This window comes from Spermophilus citellus (assembly GCF_964194105.1).
Source record: "Spermophilus citellus genome assembly, chromosome: 13".
NCBI lineage: Eukaryota > Metazoa > Chordata > Mammalia > Rodentia > Sciuridae > Spermophilus > Spermophilus citellus.
Window position 1 is genome coordinate 81,616,749 of NC_138193.1, and position 12,135 is coordinate 81,628,883.

The 12,135-nt window shown below is 50.3% G+C and overlaps 1 long non-coding RNA gene across 1 annotated transcript in view; it reads right to left on the reverse strand.

Annotated features, from left to right (window-relative positions):
• The window catches only part of LOC308632395, an 86,788-nt gene that overhangs the window by 18,434 nt on the left and 56,219 nt on the right, over positions 1-12,135 (reverse strand). The window contains exon 3 of the long non-coding RNA XR_014018526.1: positions 1,249-1,392. This is a non-coding gene — a long non-coding RNA (uncharacterized lncRNA). The remainder of the gene's footprint in view (positions 1-1,248; positions 1,393-12,135) is intronic.

The window sequence follows — 12,135 nt, forward strand, 5'->3', positions numbered from 1 at the left end:
CACTGTGGAGTGTACCATCCAATGGGCAAAGAGATCATTGGCCAGAGTTAGCAACCTGGTCAGTTGTATCTACCTGGAAGAGACATAAGCTCAGCTAAAATCTCAAGGAAAAAAAAAACAACCCCAAAAATCCCCAGAAGCAATAGCAAATACTGGGGTCATCTGGGAGTCTGTGCCTCATATTCCTTGTCTCCATGTTCACCCCCAGGCTTTGTCCTGTCTGTCCTCAAACCTTGCCTTCCTCTAATTCCTCCTCTACTTCCTCCTCTGTCCTTGGTCCCACTGCCCACCTGACATTGCCTCTTGAATGCTGCTACTTGAATTAGATTGCCTCTTTTACTTGCATGTGACAGTATTAAACTTAGCTACAGGGAAGTAAAAAAGATTTTATTCATTCCTATGATGGATCAAAGAGTAAATCCAGCTTGAGGCATGGGCAGATCCAGAGGTTCACAGGATGTTGTCAGACCTCCATCTCTGTCTCCCATCAGCTGTCCTCTGCACTGGTTTCCTTCTCTGGTCACCTCATTCCATGTAGTGTGCAGCAAAAAATGCCCCGACAGCACCCCGCTCACTTTTCCATAGAGCTCAGAACTGAAAGAGGAGTGCAACCCTCTCTTCTTCAGCCTACCTCAGTGGCTCTGGGCCAATCTCTGTGACCAGGGGGTTGGGTTCTCAATTATCCAGACTGAGTGGTACCCTGCTATATGGTGCAGAATGCGAGACCATATAACTGATAGCCCAACCGGGAATTTTTGCAACAGGGGATGGTTAAAGCCCTTAAAGAAAAATAGGCAACTATTTCTAAAAAGAAAGGGAATGGATGCGGATGCTGGACCATCTCAAACTGAACATGTCCACAAGTGCACCCTTGGCTCCCTACCCAGCCCCCCAAATGTGCTGATCCCACTCTTCCCATGTGGTAACTGGTGTCTCCATCTACCCAGTTGCTCATGTCAGAAACGGGGTGGCGTGGGGTCATCCTCCTACCTCTGTCCCTCTGCCCAGCATCCCCACCAATCAGTAAGGACAGATTCTACCACCTGGCTCTCTTGACCCAGTCCCCTTTCTCCCTGTCAACATCTCATCAGGCCTCTGTCGCCTTTTCTCTGTGCCATTCCAATGACTTCCTCCTGACTTCCTCCACACATCAGTGCTCACTCTTGTTGCCGATTTTTACACAGCAACCAGAGGTATCCTTTGGAAACATACAAATGGACTGTGTGTAACATGACCAATGGTGTGTACCTGGAATAAATGGACTTCAGGGTGATGAATCCAATTCTCATATTCACTGGGTGAACCCCAAATCAGAATTCACTTGTCACTTCCCACAGCACTCACCACCTGAAGACTGCTTCAGCATCTCTTTCCTCATCCATCCTGGAAGCCCTGAGGGAAGAGGTCTTGTCAGTTGCACAAACCACCATGCCCCAGACACTATTTGGAGTCCATACCCTGGGGACTTGATAGAATCAGGAAAGTATTCTTAGCAAGAAACCCTAGGCTCTGGAGAGGGGACAGAGGGGCTATGCCATTGAGAAAGAGTGCTCTGCTAAGGAGAGAATTCAAGAGAAGCATCTCCAATGAGGAAAGCCTCTCCAGGTGAAGGGGGAGCGGAGGGCAACTGCATAGCTCCCATGGGTCTGGGTGCAAAGCAGAAGGTTCTGGCTTTTCCCCAGCTGCACAGTGGGGATATCATAGCATCAAATATCCAAATGTTAAGATATGATGATCCAAATGATCCAGGAGCAGGAGGAGGTGACATGATGGAAACATAGGAATCAGGATGCCCCCACACATACCAGCTTCCTCACTGGGACAACAGTATAGCTCCAATATCCTGCTCACCTCCCATATCTAGAACACCATGATTGGGCAACCAATCCAATCTGATAGATCGCTCTGAGAACGCTGCAAGGAGGTTGTCATGCCTCAAGTTCACTGTAATGTTATGTGATATGTCCCACAAAATCTCATGTGTGAGACAATCTAAGAAGGTTTAGAGGAGAAATGATTGGTTAACCCAATCAGTGAATTAATCCCCTGACAGGATCAACTAAGTGGTAACTGAAGGCAGGTAGGATGTGGCTGGAGGAGGTGGGTCATTGTGGATGTGGCTTTGAGGTATATATTTTGTATCTGGAAAGTGGAGTCTCTCTCTCTCTCTCTCTCTCTCTCTCTCTCTCTCTGTTTCCTGATCATCATGTGACCACCTCCTTCCACCACAGTCTTCCGCCATGATGTTCTGCCTCATCTTGAGCCCTAAGGAACGTAACTTGCTGTCTGTGGATTGAGACCTCTGAAAGCCTGAGCCTCCAGATAAGCTTTTCCTCCTCTAAAATTGTTCTTGCCTGGTCTTTCAGTCGTAGCACCTCTCCCTTCAACGGAAACCCACAGTGATAGAGCTCTCTTCACATTTTGGTCCACTGTCCAGCTGGTAATGATGCCTCATGTCCCTATCAAGTGTAATTCTACATAATTAGTTCCAACACTGGTATTGGTCAGTGGTGGGGCTTCAGGTATGGGCAGGGCCACTCAGGGCCATGTAGGAAGCCGTAAGAATCTGTGTTCCACAAGGTGAAGATGCCAGTCTACATGCCCTCCTGCCCATCAGCCCCCTCAGGTTGTCGTCTCCCAGAACTGAAACTATCTTTCTTTTTATTTGTCTTCAACATCTTTTTCCTGACGTGATGGCCATGTTCCAATGTGTCCCCCAATGATCCATGTCTACTTGTATTCATGCTCCTCTACACTCCCCTCCCTGTTTAAACAGTAGGATATTGTGGAAAGAGCCACATATGACATCTAAGGCAAGGCCATAATAAAAGACATTGCAGCTCCAGCCTTGGTCTCTCTCATCACTAGCTCTGTGGGAAGCCAACTTCCCCTTCATGAGGATGCTCAATCAGTCCTAAGGAAAGATCTATGTGTCCGGGAACAGAGGCCGCCTGCCAACAGCCAGGGCTGACAGCTGGTGTGTGAGTCCGCCATCTTGGAAGTTGATTTTCTAGCCCCAGAGACTTTGGTGACTGGAGTCCCAGTTGACATGTTGCATGTATTTTCACAGCAGAGCCTGAGCAGAATCTTCAGCTAAGCTAATTCCAAATTCCTGACCCCCAGAGACAGTGTAATATGATAAGTGTTTATTGATATTTTAATATGCTAAATTTTTAGATAATTTGTTACACAGCCATAGATATTTGATACACCAAGTCTCTTCTGTAGTCCATAGCACAGCCCAAGCCCTTTGGCCTGCCGAGGAGAGAGAAGCTCTTCCTCTGGAGTCAACCATGCATATGGGGACAAAGATTCATCCTGAGTCCATTTGGGGGACCATGAGGGTTCATGTGGGGTCTGACAGTGTAGTCTAATAGCCCAGATATAGGACATTAGAAACACAGCTCAGGAGGTGCTTGGGCAGGATGTTAGAGATTCTGGAGGGCTCAGAAGGATCAAGGTGATAAGAAGAGAAAGTATTACAGGTTAGGGAGAAAGATGCTTGTCTAGGAGCCCTCCAAGGTTACAGTCATATTACAACTCTATTCTTGCTACTGCTACTAGTCATAAGGACAATCAGCAGAGCTGCTGCCTTTCTGCAGCATCTTCTATGAGCAGGTACTTCTGCATTTTCTCTCACACTCTTTTTCAAACCCCCAGTGAGTATGAACTTTTATTATACCCATGTAACAGATGGGAACACTGAGATTGTGAACTGTTAAGGAAGTGACTTTCCATCACCCACTCAACTAATAAGTGTAGAGCCAGGATTTGAATCTGAGGGAACTGACTCCAACCTCAGAAGCACGAGTGTGAGGGTCCTTGGTGGTACCTCCTGCTGTGCACCACTGGAAGTGAAAGGGGTGCCTGGCTCTAAGGCCACCTTGTTCCAACCAGGAGAAAGCTGAGTAGCAGGGCTCTGAGACTGTGCCTCTGATTAAGTCATCATTACCCAAAGACCTGAGCTGCCTCAGCCCTTTCCTGGCTGTTTCCTCCTCTCTGGCTCCCAGGCCCCTGGGCCTGCTGTATACATCTCTTCCCAGCTCCTCAGACTCCTCAGGCTCCTCAGTCTCATGATAGGTTCTGCAAGACAGGGCTCATTCATGTGTCCCTGGGCCTATCCTGCTGGCTGTGACCCTTAACCCTCAACACAAAAGGTCTGAACGGGGTGCTGAAATGGGGCAACTACTAAGAGCTACATGCAGAGTGACCCCAAGGTGGCCCCAACTATCTCCTGAGCACAGCCTGCATTACACCTGCACAATGTGATCCATGCCAGAGAGCTGAGTCGGGCTTGAAGTCCTTGAGGCAGGAAATGAGATCCAGGCCCTGTATGTGCATTAGAAAGGTGGAGGGCTGGCCCTGGAGTGGAGGGTTTCAAACCTTTAAGCCTCTTTCCTTGGAAGATTCTGTAAAGATACCATCCCCTTGCTAAGGAGGCCTGGTGTCCAAATCCTCTCTGGAGGTGTCTCCAGGAGTATAGATAATGTGGCTCCTTTTTCCTCAAGGGAAGCAGGCTGTGGGACACCCCTGGGCATGATTCTGGAGGCCTGATGAAGATTTCTGTGCTGGAGGCAGAGTGGAGGCAAACAACAGCTGCCCCAGGGGCCCCCCACAGCTGGGTCTCCTACATTCAAAATGGGCTTGGAAGAGCGGCTGAGGAGTGGGTGGGCAGACACAGGGCAGTGACAGAGGCCCCAGAGGAGTGTGAGACACAAGGATCCTGGGCATGCGCAGCCCTACTCCCTGCAAGGTCTCAGGGACAGTGGCACACCTCCTGTGCATAAAAGGGCAGGAGGAAGAACCACCTGACTCTAGTGAGAAGGGACGGGGGCAGGGCCTCCACCGACACCCCCAGCACCAGGAGAGGTGCGGCTCTGCCTGTTCAAGCTGATGCTGACCTTGGCCCCATCAGAATGAGGCATGGGTCTCGGGTCATCTGCTTATCCACCACACCTTTGATTTCCCAGAGGTCAGAGTCGGGGTGTGCAGAAGAGACGACAGAGCCCCCTTTCTGGGCACTTCTGAGCTCCCTCCACGGGAAAAGACCCAGAGAGAGTGAGAAAGATGGGAAGAGAGAAGCCAGGCCTGAGGCATGAGGGGGGCTGAGCGAGAAGGTAGGAGAAGGGAGGAGCAGAATTGAATGAGAGGGGTGGAGTCATCCTAAGAGAGGCAGCTGGGGAGGACAGAAGGTGGCCAAGGGCGTGGAGTTTCTTGGTACCAAGGATTGAACTCAGGGGCACTTAACCACTGAGCCACATCCCCGGGGCTTTTTTATATTTTATTTAGAGACAGGGTCTCACTGAGTCTCTTAGGGCCTCCCTAAGTTTCTGAGGCTGGCTTTGAACTCACAATCCTCCTGCCTTAGCTTCCCAAGCCTCTGGGATTATAGGCATGCGCCACCTCCAGGCAAGCAGTTCTTTTTAATGGGGAGATACGAGTTCCCAAACCACACCAAGTCAAAGGTGGGGAAGCGGAGCCTACCTGCTTTGTGCTGAGGCTTTCCCAGTCAGTTCAAGCCCATGAGGAAGAGAGTGGTAGACACCCAGCCAGAGCCTCCCCCAACCAGGAGCTCTCACAGTTGGTGGGGTCTGCCCCAGTGCCCCAGGTCAATGTTTAACCATGGCTCAAGCCCAGGAATGCCCTATCTGTGACATGCAATTACAGGGGCTGGGTTTCAGCCCCAGCACTGGCAAGGGCTCAGTGGCAGGAGATAAGCAGGTGGCACCAGGAAGAGTTGTGTGTGTGCTCAACTGTGGGCTCCCAGCACCCCCACCAGGATCCACTCACAAGGCCTCCATTGTTGAGGTCTGGCTCCCAGCCCATCACCAGCCAGATAGGAGCTGCCGTTCTGACGAGGCAAGAAAAGCACACCCCAAGATGCCGTTACCCATCCTTATCAAGCGGAGGGAAGGGAGCCAGGCGAGCTAATGTTGATCCAGAGAAAAAAAGGAAAGAAAGTATTAGCAATCATGGTGAAAGTTAGTTCCAGCAACAGGGCAGGGGTCAAGGGTGCTAACTGGCCCAGCTGGGGTTTTTTAAATGAGCAGCTGGAGGAAATTGGAGGGGTAGGACAGTCTGGCTGGGGGAGGAAGCTCCGGTGTCCTGCCCTATGCTGCGTGTCAGGGTGCAGGGGCGGGAACATGACATTCTGCTTCCTAGAACTGAGGTCTAGTTACGAAAAATGCTTCATTTCTTCACCTAAATGTGATCAGGAGCCCACCACATGCAGACACTGAAATAGATCTTGGGGGTGAAGTTCAAGTTGGAGCCTTTCTGTGGAATATAGCTGAAAAGAGAGAGCTGTGAAGCTCAGCACCTAGCAGGACATGGGGCAGATCAGACTGTAGGAAGCGGGTGGTGGCTCTAGAGTAGATAGTTGGGTAAGGCCTTGAAGATTGGACCAGGGCTGGGAGCTGAAGGAGAAATGCAGATTATTCCCAGGAAGCCCACAAATCCCTCTTCTACCCATTGATACCAGGCAAGGAAGTTTGTCTCAATGGGCCATTGCCTATAAGACGGGGGAGCTGAGAGGAAATACCCATATGGGTTCATGCTGAGGGCCAGAAAAGAGCAGGTGCTGAGCATAGGGCCCAGCACAGTGGCATACCATGTCCCCCAGGGAAATCAGGATCGGCAATCTGCAGGCAGGTGGTGACCATCTAAGGTGGGAGACAGGACGTGGACAATGTGGGCTAGACTCAAGCTGGGGTGGTGGGCTGGGGTAGCTTAGTGGGCAAGGAGGGGAAGGCCACTCTGGAGGAGGAAGAATGTGAGCAAGAAAAGGAGGAGCCGGGGCTGTGGTGGGAGGGGGTCATTCACAGGCCCATCCACCCCATTGCAAGGGCCATGCACCTGGAGGGCCCTTACCTCCCACTCTTGCAGATGGTGACTCTCCACACCACTTAAGCATGCTCCAAAACTCAAATTCGGAAGAAAAGAGCTGGGCAGATCATGTTAAAGATGAAAAATCCCTAGAAAAATGTCAGCTGATAGAGTCTGTGGCCCCCCAAACAAGGAGTAAAGCCGCCCATTTGGTGAAGGTTAGATGTGGACTTGGAGGCAAGGGATGGACATGGTGGCAGGCTGGCTGCTGGGGAGACCTGCTGATTAGAAAGGAGCCGTGGGCTGAGTCCCGGCCTGTGCAGGCAAACAGAGCAGGCAGGTGAGTCTGCAACAGAGCTGCCGTGAGGGACAGACAAGGCCCAGGGGAAAGACAGAGGTCGTACTTGTCGGCTCAGGCTGCCTTAACAAAAATACCACGGACCAGGTGCTTCAAACACCAGGCATTTATTTCTCAGGCTGTGGAGGCTGGGAAGTCCAAGGTGAAGGTGGAAGCAGATTCAATGTCTGGCGAGGGCTCTCTTGGCTTGCAGACAGCTGCCTTCCCATAGTGAGCTCACAGAGCCTTTCTGCTGAGTGGCAGAAGAGATCTCTCATGTCCCTTCCTTTTCTTACAAAGACACCACCAGTCCCCTTGGATTCATGCTCCATCTCTATGACCTCATTTAATATTAATTCCTTAGAGGCCCCCATCTCCAAATACAGCCACCCTGGGGCTTGGGACTTTGATGTGTGAATTCTGAAGGGGCACCAATATTCTGTCCATACCAGAGGCTTTCTTTGGTGTGCAAAGTAGAGACAAGATTATATGGTATGCAAGGATTTAAGGCTCTCCCTTCCTGGGAATGGCAGAATAGTCCGGAGGGTGGGGTGGTAAAAAAAAAAAAAAAAAAAACCTGAGAAGAGCCTGGTGTGGTGGTGCACACCTGTAATCCCAGCAGCTTGGGAGGCTGAGACAGGAGGATTTCGAGTTTAAAGCCCGCCTCAGCAAAACCGAGGCGCTAATCAACTCAGTGAGACCCTGTCTCTAAATAAAATACAAATAAGGCTGAGGGTGTGACTCAGTGGTCAAGTGCCCTTGAGTTCAATCCCTGGTATCCCTCCCTCCAAAAAAAAAAAAAAAGAAAGAAAGAAAGAAAGTAAGAAAGAAAGGCTGAGAAGAGGTGAAGGTGCCTTGCTCCCTGGAAGCTCTGAGAATAGTTGCATAAGACATTCTTAAATGAGAATAAAGGGGCAAAAATAGCTTCTACTGTCATTAGTAAGAGTAGAAACTTAATGATGGAAATACCTGACTGCCCAAGAGTCTGTGTTCTTTAAATCTTAACCATCAGTGGATAGCAAATCTTTATGGTTCATAGTTTAGGGGGGAAAAATGTAATTATGGGCAAAGTACACAAGGGTAAAAAAAGAGTTCTATCTTTCATCTCTCAATTATGAACCCTCAGAAAATCTTAAGTGGTTGGTTCACATTATAAAAATGCTGCTTCTATTGTTATTCATGTAGTGACTGCTGAATGAATAGCAGGCGTGGTATTTGGAGGGAAAGAAAAACAAATCTTCTTGGAGCCTATGTGCCTGTTATTGTATATACATCATCTCATTTAACCTCATGACAACTCTGCAGAATTAACATTCGTTCAGTTTATGGATCTGTTAGCTTATTTGTCTTGAAGCAGGTTGGATGAAAATTTCCTCATTTTGATGTTAAATGACTCAGTGTTGGTTCTCTAGCTAGTAAGCGAGAGTTGGGATTCAAACTCAGGTCTTTAGAAGGCTGATGTCCCCCGCCATTACACTCTTTGCTGCCTTAGTCTTGTGCAAGGCAACGACAAATGGGGCACACACATAAGGCACACACACACACACACACAGGGCTGTGCCTGGTCGTCGCCCCCTCCCCACATCCAGCCACAATTTGGCTACCCAGGGCCCAGTGAGGAACCAGCTTTTGGAGGGGATGATGCAAAGTAGTATCCTTCCCATCCTAAACCTCTATAAGTCGGAGCCCACGGCACACAGCCTGTCTTTCCATCCTTACCAGAATCAGAAAATGAGATTTCAACGCCACTCAATTACCTCCAACAAATCCTCACGGAAGATCTTCCAAGCACTTGGCTCTGTACAGCTGGGAGGTATGGGGAGAGGCCCCTTACTGGGCCCTGCCTCCCTGGTGACTCCAGGTTCAGGAGCTAGAGTCCCCACATGAGGGTTTTGCTCCGACAGGGAGACACCTGGCTCTTGTCCTTCCGAGTCTTAAGCTCTCAACCTAGAACCATGGGCCCGTTTTTGCCTCAGCCTTTTATAGAACCAGCGGTTATACTGCATAGCTGCTGTGTCCTTTGTCTCTGTCCAATCTAGCTTGCTGGCCTTTACTGCAGCTCCTAAATACCTCCAGTTCTGGGCCAGTTGCCCTCACTCAGTGGACGCTCATTTAAGGACAGGGATGTCTGCATCAAGCCCAGAATTGTGCCTTGTAGCTCCCCCGTTCCAGTGCTCACTGTGGCCATCTCCCACTTTATTTTTAAGACTGTCCATTACTCTATCTCTGAGCTAGAGTCCCAGGCTTTTTTATTATGAGACAGGGCTGGTCTCAAACTTTGATCCTCCTGCCTCAGCCTCCTAAATAGCGAGGATTACAGGCATGTGCCATCATGCCCGATTGAACTTAAATCAAGAAAGCTAACTTCCTCCAGGAGGGCTCCTCTGACCTCCCAAAGCCAGGCTGGGTTCCCCTTTCCCGAGGACCCTGGCACACTAAAATTTCCCTATAAAAGCCCCCTTGGTATGGACCTCTTTATTTAGGGATTTCTTCTACTAGACTGGGAGCTCCCTGAGGGTGAGCATTGAATCTGCCATCCCTGTATCTCCAGAGCATGGTTCACAGTCGATACTCAATTAGGGCTGCCAAATGTAGCCCATAAAAATATAGGATGCCTAGTTAAATTTGAATTTCAGATAAACAATGAAATAATGATTAAAATATTTCCTTTCTTGGCAATCCAAGGCACAATAAATATTGATCGTATTACCTAATGTCATGAGCAAAAAGCACAGAGAAAGGAAAAGCAAGAAGCCATTTGGAAGAAAGCAACAAATCAGCCTCAAGGCTTGTGCAAAGGGCTGGGGATGTGGCTCAAGCGGTAGCACTCTTGCCTGGCATGCCGGGGGCGCTGGGTTCGATCCTCAGCACCACAATAAAATAAAGATATTGTATCCACTGAAAACTAAAAAAAAAAAATGAATATTAAAAAAAAGACTTGTGCAAAGATGTCACAGGCAGCAAAATGAGAAAAGTCCAGTACCTGCCTGTCCAGTCTCTATAGTGATTCCAGAGCCTGAATAAAAGAGCACACACCAAAGAGGTAATATTGAATGGTAGGAAAAGAAGTGAGGATGTCAAAATAGAAAGGGTTAGGGTAACAACAGAGGCTTTGGTCAAGGGGCATCTGAGAAGTTTAAGTGACCTGTAAGCTATAGTTGCTACACTCCCAAAATTTGGACTCAGAGTGGCCATGGTCTGATCTGATGAGAAACTGAGACTGTCCTCCCAGGCATAGATGGGGCTTGTGCCCACCCCAGGCAGGGCAAGCAGGACTTCCCCCCTAGGCCTGAGCCTGACTTGATCCCCCAAAGGCAGGACAATGCAAACACAGATTCTCCCCACCTTCTCCAAATACCAGAAAAGCCCATCAGTTCCCTGGGGTACTTAAGGCAAGAGTCACTGTCCCCTATTAGACTGGGGCTCCCCTAGAGCTCCTCAGGCAGAGAAAGGCCCAGGGGGAGTTTCCCTAACCTGAAAGAGGCCAGTGGGCTCTGGGGCCCCAGGCTGCCAGGCAGTGTGGTGGAGAGAGGGACGGTGTCCAGCTCCAGCAGGAAACAAGCCCTCATTGTCCCCCTGGGCTTGGCCGCACAATGGGAGCCTGTGTCCTGGCAGCAGCTGTGCGCAGCTCCAACTGAGGTGGACACCAGCCTTGAAGAAGCACACAGCCTGGGGGACCCCGTCTGTTTCATGTCCTTCCCGGTGGGACCTGTGGGCTGGCCCTCTGTGCCTAAGGGACAGCATGTATCTGGGGGCACTGGCTGCAGCAGAGGGTGCATGCTGCAGGTGCACACAGCAGGTCACACTGAGTGCAGGCGAGTATATGCTCAGTGTCTGCCCGCATGCGGGTCTGGGTACGCGTGCGCACACGTATCACACGGAGAGCAGGTGATGCTTCTGAGCACGTGGTAGCACACGTGCCCAAATGGGGCATCCTCCCTGAGACCCAGGCCAGGGAGGATGACTGTCTATCAAGCTTCTTTGGGTGAAAAGTATCAGAAGATGGAGAACACGGCTCTGTCCAGTGGAAACTCAGGTTCTGTGTGAACATACACACGCACAAGCAGAGTGGAGGTGTTGAGTTCTGGCCAACGGGGTTAGGTGGTGGGCACACAGGGAAGGGGGGGTCTTCTGTAGGGTAACAGCTGCCCAGACACTCCTGTCACTCCGCAACACCCCAACACACACACACACACACACACACACACACACACACACACACACACCATCACTTGGCCTCTCCCTCTTGATGATTCCCTACATCAGAGACCCTGGTCTAGGTTGTGATACTGGGACAATAGTGACAGGTGGCTGAAGCTCTTCCAGGCTCGCAATGTCCCCTGAGGGCTGAACTGTCCAATCTGCCCTTATATCCTTCCCAACCTAAACCCCTATAAATCGGAGCCCACGGCACACAGCCTGTCTTTCCATCCTTACCAGAATCAGAAAATGAGATTTCAACACCCCTCAACTACCTCCAACAAATCCTCCGGAAAGATCTTCTGAGCACTAGGCTCTATACAGCTGGGAGGTGTGGGGACAGGCCCCCTGCTGGGCCCTGCCTCCCAGTGACTCCAGGTTCAGGAACTAGAGTCCCCACATGAGGGTTTTGCTCCCACTAACCTCACAACTGTTGCTGGCACCCCAATCCTGCACCTGAGGGTGTGTGGGGGGCTTTCAGGACTAATGCCCCCCCAATTCCAGGGCCATCTTCTCAGCTGCCAAGGCACAAAGGACCTGGTTAAATGGCTCCAGAGAGGAGGGGCATGGGACAGGGTGTCCCCTGCCCATTATATGAGATGATACAGGTTGAGGAGGAGCTGGGAAACCTGGGCCCTCCTTCTGACTAGAAGGAAAATCTGTCATATCCCCCAAGAGGGCCTCCTGCCCTCAGGGTCCCACATGGCAGCAGATCAGGGGTCATTGCCTAATGGCAGGCACCTCCCAGCTCACCCCACTGAAGTATCTCCCCT